Source organism: Leptonychotes weddellii, chromosome 3, assembly GCF_054177405.1.
Source record: "Leptonychotes weddellii isolate Sample4059 chromosome 3, ASM5417740v2, whole genome shotgun sequence".
In the NCBI taxonomy this organism is placed as follows: domain Eukaryota; kingdom Metazoa; phylum Chordata; class Mammalia; order Carnivora; family Phocidae; genus Leptonychotes; species Leptonychotes weddellii.
Window position 1 is genome coordinate 157,966,866 of NC_138371.1, and position 7,917 is coordinate 157,974,782.

The 7,917-nt window shown below is 32.9% G+C and overlaps 1 pseudogene; it reads left to right on the forward strand.

The window, feature by feature from the left end:
• The first annotated feature begins 272 nt into the window (after positions 1-272).
• Positions 273-423, forward strand: LOC115940422 (U2 spliceosomal RNA; annotated as a pseudogene).
• Positions 424-7,917: the final 7,494 nt, after the last annotated feature.

Here is a 7,917-nt window from a genome sequence, read left to right on the forward strand (position 1 = left end):
GACTTCCACATTCTGAAAAAGATGATAGATAGATGATGATGATGATGATGATGATGATAGAGAGATAAGGGGATTGTTTCCGCAAGACAAAATGAAATTTTATTTTTATAGTTCAGGTATAAGTAGGAGATGGGCAGATACTGTGATATTTTCATATCAGAAATGTTCAATAAAACAAATCAAAAGGATGTTGAGGAGAAACTCGCTATATACTTGCCATATACGTGCTATAAAACAGGCAAATTGTTTTAGTTTCTTTAGAACGTAAAGGAATCGCTTCTCGGCCTTTTGGCTAAGATCAAGTGTAGAACATAAAGGAAATAGATCTTCTGATAATCACTTTATTTGTAACAGTTTCTTCAACTCAAATATTTAAGGACACCTTGAATCACTTTCTCACTGAAAGTCTCATTCAAATTCAATGAATATTTGTTGTTTGCTGTATCCTAAGCATATTCCACATGTTTAGAATATATAAAGGAACAAAATATACATAAAAGTATCTGCCAATGGCAATAAGCAATATAGAGAATCAATAAATATATTATAGAAAAATTAAGATGGTTGGTTAAACATTCTATGAAATATACAGAACAGAATAACTGGGATTTTCAAATCTAGGTAGCATTGAGTTTTAAATAGGGGTGGCAAGATAGTTTTCATTGAGAATATGACAGTTGCAGAAAGTCTCTATTAGGCACATGGTAAGATCTAAATGAAGTAAAAGATGCACTTTATTTTTTAAGATCCTAAATGGTAAAGAAAGGTTTGGGACCATTTGAAAAATGTGTTAAGCTGTCAAATATGAAGATATAAATCAGTATTTTGGGGGAAGGCATTGAATCTATCTCTAGGAGTACTATTTCGTATACAGAATTAAAGCATTAGGCACAGTTTTACGAGGTACATGGAAAATGAATTACTTCACAAGTGATCACATTCCCTTTGAGGTATTTGAATACAGAATTTAATTAAAAGGTATCACAATTAGATAATCAATAGTCTCTGCCACTGAACTGATTATCATGCAAAAGATACAGACATTCCATTCCCTCTGAAAGAAAATTTTCTCACTGAACTGCATAATTTCAGCCATTTTATCCTCAAGCTTCCAACATTCTCACAAATGAAGTAAATGATAGAGGTAAAGGAGGGTTTTAATGCTGAATGGACTTCATAATTAAAAAAAAAAAAACCCACAGTGCATTAAAATATATTGAAAATCAAGTTTCAGATAAAAATATGTAAATGTTCTCTGCCACAATGATCATTAAAAAAATCATTTAAAAATTCCTAATTTTTAAGGAAATTAGGTGTTAGGGACATATGTAGGATTAAGTCAAGCAATTCATCTTAACACGTCTACATCTCAGTAGAGTATGGATTTTGCTGAATATAGAAACCATGTAGCCAAAAATATAACTGCCTAGAGTATCTAAAAGACAAAAATAGCAAATACCTCATAAAAAATCAATATTTTATGTGTGTATAACTAATTGACTTAATAAACAACTTTGCAACATAGTCCAGGTGGTTTAGTTTGTTTCTTCACCCCTCTCTTTCCTTAAAGATTGCTCACATTAATTTATTATATTAAGTAAACCTTTATTTAATTCATTAATTGTAACACTGAGAGCTTAAACAATTAAGGCAAGTCTCTTTATAGTAAATGATTTTTTACCAAGCATGAAATCTACTGTTGACACATATACATTTTTATGAAGTCCACATTAGGGTTTGGAGAAATGTGGCTATTAAATTCCACAGGTTTGAATACAAAATTGTATCTTTATTTGAGTCCTCCCTTTCTTCCTTCCTACCCTCCCTCTTCCTTCCTTCCTTTCTGAGATATGACCATAATCACTGATTTTAGTAAGTTACATTTGGGAGAAGTCCATAAGGGTCTTCTGAATCCTTTTCTATCCGTAAAATTTGAACTGGACATTAGGAATATTTTGGGAGTGTAGATAGCCATCTAACAGGATGGGTGTTCTGCCACCCTCAACAACTTACTGTGAAATTCAATAATATATGAAAATATTTTGTACATTTTAGTGGAAAATATTACTTAATCTCTTTTTTTTCTACTAAGCTCTTCTACCACAATAATTTACTATATGATATGAATTTTTCTAAATTGATTCTTTCTCTTTTGCATGCAACTTGCTCTTTACTCTTTAATATATCTTTCATTTCCCTTAAGCATGTTATGTGCAAATAATATAGATTCTCAATTTTTTTTCCTGTTTTATGTCTGAAGTTAGTGCTAATAGACAGACATCTGTGTGTGTGTGTGTGTCTCTGTCCCTCTCTCTGTGTGTGCATGTATGTGTGTGTGTGTGTGTGTGTAGATGAGTGGGTGTGTGTATGTGTGTCTTGTATTGCAAAAGATAAGGCAGTGGCTAAGTTTACAGTTTACTCATGTGTATCTCATAAACCCAACTTAACTAAAAATCATGGCAAATTAACTGATCAGAAGAGTAGGTTAAATAATGCCAATTTCTACACTGAGAAAGTAAAATATAACATGATGAAAATATAGGAAAACTTAGGTGACCTATATAATTTTGGAAAATTCAGCCTGTTTTCAGCCCGTTAAAAACCAATTTATCTTAGGTAAGAGATATGAAAAAGAGACACTGATATTTTGAAAATAACATTTAAAAGGCAATTTTGGTATATAGAATTTTAAAATGCAACTGGCTGTTAAAAGTATATTTCACAAACAAGTATGCCATGTTTTTTCTATATTAGGCTTTTCCTCTCCCAAATAAAAATGTTCCTTACAACGAAGAATATCACAATGTTGTAAGGTGTTTATCAGTTAGATCCCATTTTATTAACCCGCCCTATTTAATAATGGTCTTAATGAGTTATGCTGAATTTGTTCAAACCATCAACTATTGAAATCTTTTCCAGAAAAACATATTATGGAATATATTACACTTTGAAACGTCATGAATTACATGAAACACATTCTTTTCAGGTAATTCATATTATGAAATTTGTTCTGATGATTCTTCTTCATTTTTATTATGTTCTTATGAGAGGAAATAAACATAGTGATACCATTTTAAAAGACTATTAGAGCAGTGGTGCAATCAGATTATTAAACTGGGTTCTGAGATCAGACGGAAATATATGGAAAGCTGCCTTTATCCTTATTAGCTATGTTACTTTGAGCTTCAGTTTCCTTATCTCCAAAATGTGTAATAATATCTGATTCATAAAGGTGTCTTGAGGATTTAATGAAATAATGTAAGTTCTTATCTCAGTAACTGGTTCACAAGGCTAAATAATTTTTAATGGATGATATTGTTTTCATTTGTATTATTGATGATGAGGATCACTTAAATGTTATCTTCCCAAGTCTTGCTTTTTCTTATTGGAGATAATTGGCCTTATTAGAATATATAATTGTTAACTGACAGGTCATATTCCCTTTTAACCTTGTGGTAGCCTAACGGTCCTTTTAAAAATGTCTTCTAGAAGTGAGGATAAAAGTTATGACAGGTATCTGCTGCCTGTGTCCTGTGGTCTTACCTTAGGCAAGGAGGAAAGTGCGAGGCTCTTTGGACATGACAGAGAAACTGTGTTTTCACTTCTCTCCCTGAGAGTGAGAAGCGAAGGAGAAAATTGTGATAGGAGGACTCGAAGGACAATGACCCCTGAGTTACACAGCACTTTCACAGAGCCACATTTGTCACTGGTTTAAGCCACTTCAGATGGTCGATTTTTCACCCCCAAAGTGCAGTTTCAATCTTTTGCTCGCTAGCTTGCTCACTCTCTCTGCATGCTTTGTATGACAGCCTTGTATCTGACGTTTCAGACACAGAGCATTTTTGCCAAGAATAGTGTTCTTTGTGTATTCATGCCAGAGCCTCATGTATTTACGACTATTTTTCTTTCCTCAGTCTCTGACCAAGAAGAGAACAAGACCCTGATGAATGTCAAGGAACTCAGAGATATGAATACCAAGTTGGTCTGAGTGACACAGAAGAGGTGAATTATTGAACATAAATGGATCGTGTCAGCAAAGACTTGTGACTGGAATACGGAAGAGTTTATACTCTTTTTCTTTTAAGTCATCAGAAATGGAACAAAAAATATAGATGCAATGTTTAAATTATACCCTGAAGTAGAACAATAAATAATATCAAACAAAATAAAATAAACGCCTAACTGGTATATTCTGAATAATTAAAATATGGCTGTCAAATGAAACACAGACTGTTTCCATCTAGTTTTGTATAATATTTAAATATTGACTGTATGACTCGCCAGGTAATTAAGTCCTGTGAGTAAACAAGACATTACTGACACAATCAAATGGAATATATATTTACATACACGAAATGGCCTTGTAGTTCTAGCAAAAAATGTTTGGGTTCCTATTATATAAATGAATAAAACTAGTAAATGATGGCTTTTCTTGAACAGTGCATATAGATATAATTATTTTAAATACATCTTTATTCATCTACTGCTAACTAATTAGAATCAGTATGTTCTCATTCATTCATTTGACAAAGTGCACATATAATTAGCTGGCTTATGTGGGGCTTTAAAATTTCTGTTAGCGATTATCTCATTTTAGAGGATGAAGCAATAAGAGCTAACTGTTAACCTATTTCTGGAGAATTTCCTACATAAATTATGTCTCATCGCCTAATGAGAGAGTTGGACAGAAAAATAGTATTTAAAATTTGGAAATGTTGAGTGAATAGAAATGCTGGCTGTCCTGGTCAATACTTGTCTGTACTTTTCCTTTTTAAATTCATTAGTTTCTACTAACTCAATTGCCCAAACAAAAGAAAACCAATTGAACTGATAATAGTTACGTGTCAATCCTCTAAGTGATTCCTTGAAAGAGAAAACAACGAGTTAACAGCTCCCTCTTCTAAAGTAATAGCCTTGAGAGAATGAGATCAGTGTGGATTTTACCCAGTCATCATCGATGTGTCTGGAGGAAGCAGGTGATACACATTCTGACGCATCATCACGAAATAGGGTTGTTAATGGTTGTCTTATATTTATCCTGTTCAGAAAATACCTGAAACCCATTCTCTGACTTTACTTCTAATTAGGAGATAGGGTCTTCAATGGCTTAATAGAGCCAACACATTATGTAGGGAGCTATTAAAACCATATTTCATCATTAAGCTCATCCAAGTGCTTCACTTGTCAAGAGCAAGTGAAAGGAACAAGAGAGTTGGCACCACCAATTTACCCCTTCCTTGTCAGTTATGTTATTTGAGTAGTCCTATTACCACTAACTTTAACCTTTATACCTCCCCCGCATACACAAAGATACTTCCCTAAATGTATGCTGCTCTTGCTCAACTTGACTTCGAAAATATAGTTTTCTAGTTAATTTAAAAGTTATTCTGCAATAGTCAAACACTAGGTAAATGATACATACATAATGGTGTTAAACTAGACACGTCCCCTTATTTAACCCGTAGGGGGAGATAATTTTACTCAAGTCAGTTTTTCATGGGGGCTCAACTGGGGTATTAAAAGATTAAAAATCACTAGATACAGAATCTTGATATTTTATGGCACTGCTTTAATCATTTAATTCACTTTTAGATAATGCAGGAGCCTACACAAGCTCTCATACTTCAGAGTAGCTCTAATAGAATGTTTTTCATTGAGGGAACTATCACATAATCTGTGACATCCAATATGACAATCACTAGCCATATTAAGGTATTGAACAGTTGAAATATAGCTTGCATGATTGAAAACTGAATTTTACATTTTATTTAATTTCAACTGATTTTAAATGAACTTCAAATAGACATAGACGGCCTTTAGCTATTGTATATAGGTATTCATTTTAGTTATATATAATTATATATATTATAATTACATCTAATTATATATGTCCCCCTCTCTTTCTCTCCCTCTCTCCATTTATATAGGTATATATACATATATAAATTTTAGGCTTACAAAAGTTTGCCAGGGGTGCCTGGGTAGCTCAGTCGTTAAGCGTCTGCCTTCGGCTCAGGTCGTGATCACAGGTCGGATCAGGTCCTGGGATCGAGCCCCGCATCGGGCTCCCTGCTCAGCGGGAAGCCTGCTTCTTCCTCTCTCTCTCCCACTCCCCCTGCTTGTGTTCCTTCTCTCGCTTTGTCTCTCTCTGTCAAATAAATAAATAAAATTCTTAAAAAAAAAAAAAGTTTGCCCAATAGTGGGAAGAATTCCTACATATGCCTTACCTTAACATTTTCCATAACCATACTACAATTTTCAAAATAAAACAAATACTGGTAGAATACTATTGATTGAAGCCCTTATTCAAATTCCATCAAGTTTTTCACTCATGTTCTTTTATTTTTGCTCTAGGATCCAACCTAGGCTTCCATATTGCATTCAGTTGTGGTTTCTTAGTCTCTTCCAATCTGTGCCAGTCCTCAGTTGTTCCTTACGTTTCATGACCTTGGCACTTGAAGAACACTGTTTAGTTATTTATTTTGTAGAATGACCCTCAATTTGGGTTTATCTGATGTTTTCTCATAACATAATTTATTAAGGTTATATGTTTTTTGCAAGAACACCACAGAAGTAATATTCCTTCTCAGTGTATCATGCCAGGGAATACATGATGTTGCTATTTTTTATTACTGGTGGCACTGAACTGGTTAAGATGACTGGTTCAACTGGTTAAGATGACTTCCACAAGACTTCTTCACATTAGAGGTATTCTTTTTTTCTTTTGTGATAAATAACCATTTTGAGGGGAGACAATTTGAGCATATGTTATTATCCTATTTTTCCTCAAACTTTTCTCAATAATTTTACCATCTATTTATTTCCTCAAAATAAATTCACAGATTTTTTTTCATCCTATGAGTTATAATTTAGTGTTATCATTTTTATTTTATTACTCAAACTGTTCCACTGTTGGCCTTTGGTAGTTATATATACACAATAACATGATTAAATCAGTTGTGTAGTCATATGATTGAATGCTCTCTATAAAAGTCAAGTTTTAAATTTTTTAATATTTAATGACATTCAACATGTTTAATAACTAGTAATATTGAATATGTATAAATCAACATTTTGAAATTCCCTAAAATATTCAAATATCGTTGAAACTAAAAAGAACACTGTGGGATTTTTAAGATTCTTACAAAAATATCTCATCATTTTACATATGCGGAAAATCTCAAAATGCAAAAGTTAATGGAGAGGAGTGTATAACTGCAGAATTATAAATACAAATAAGGATGTCTGTTTGATCAGTTGCTATAATTACTCCATCTTTCTTTCTCTATGTCTTTCTCCTCTTTACTTTTTTGCCTGCTCTATTTTCTAATTGTACATATACACATATACAGAAATGTATAGATATCTGCTTACTATCTAAAGCTTTTTCAAAAACTTATTTAGCCTAAACTAGATGCCCTAATATTCTTTAAATACTTTTGTCCTTAGGACATTATCTATCTAAATGGTATTTATTCTATTTTCAGTAGTAATTCACAATTATAGTTGTATTTGTAAATTTAGAAGTAAAATTAACTTATATAACAAAATATTATTTAATAAATGTATAACATTAAGCCATTAATAATACTGGGTTTATTAACTCCAGATTATATTTACCAAAATGTAATCAAAGGACAAAAAGGTGTGAAAGTGATTTTTTGTATAAGATGCTTGAAAACGATCATGTAATTTTCTTCTCAAGAAAACGTGATATAGGGCGCCTGGGTGGCTCAGTTGGTTAAGCGACTGCCTTCGGCTCAGGTCATGATCCTGGAGTCCCGGGATCGAGTCCCGCATCGGGCTCCTTGCTCGGCAGGGAGTCTGCTTCTCCCTCTGACCCTCCTCCCTCTCATGCTCTCTGTCTCTCATTCTCTCTCTCTCAAATAAATAAAGAAAATCTTTAAAAAAAAAAAA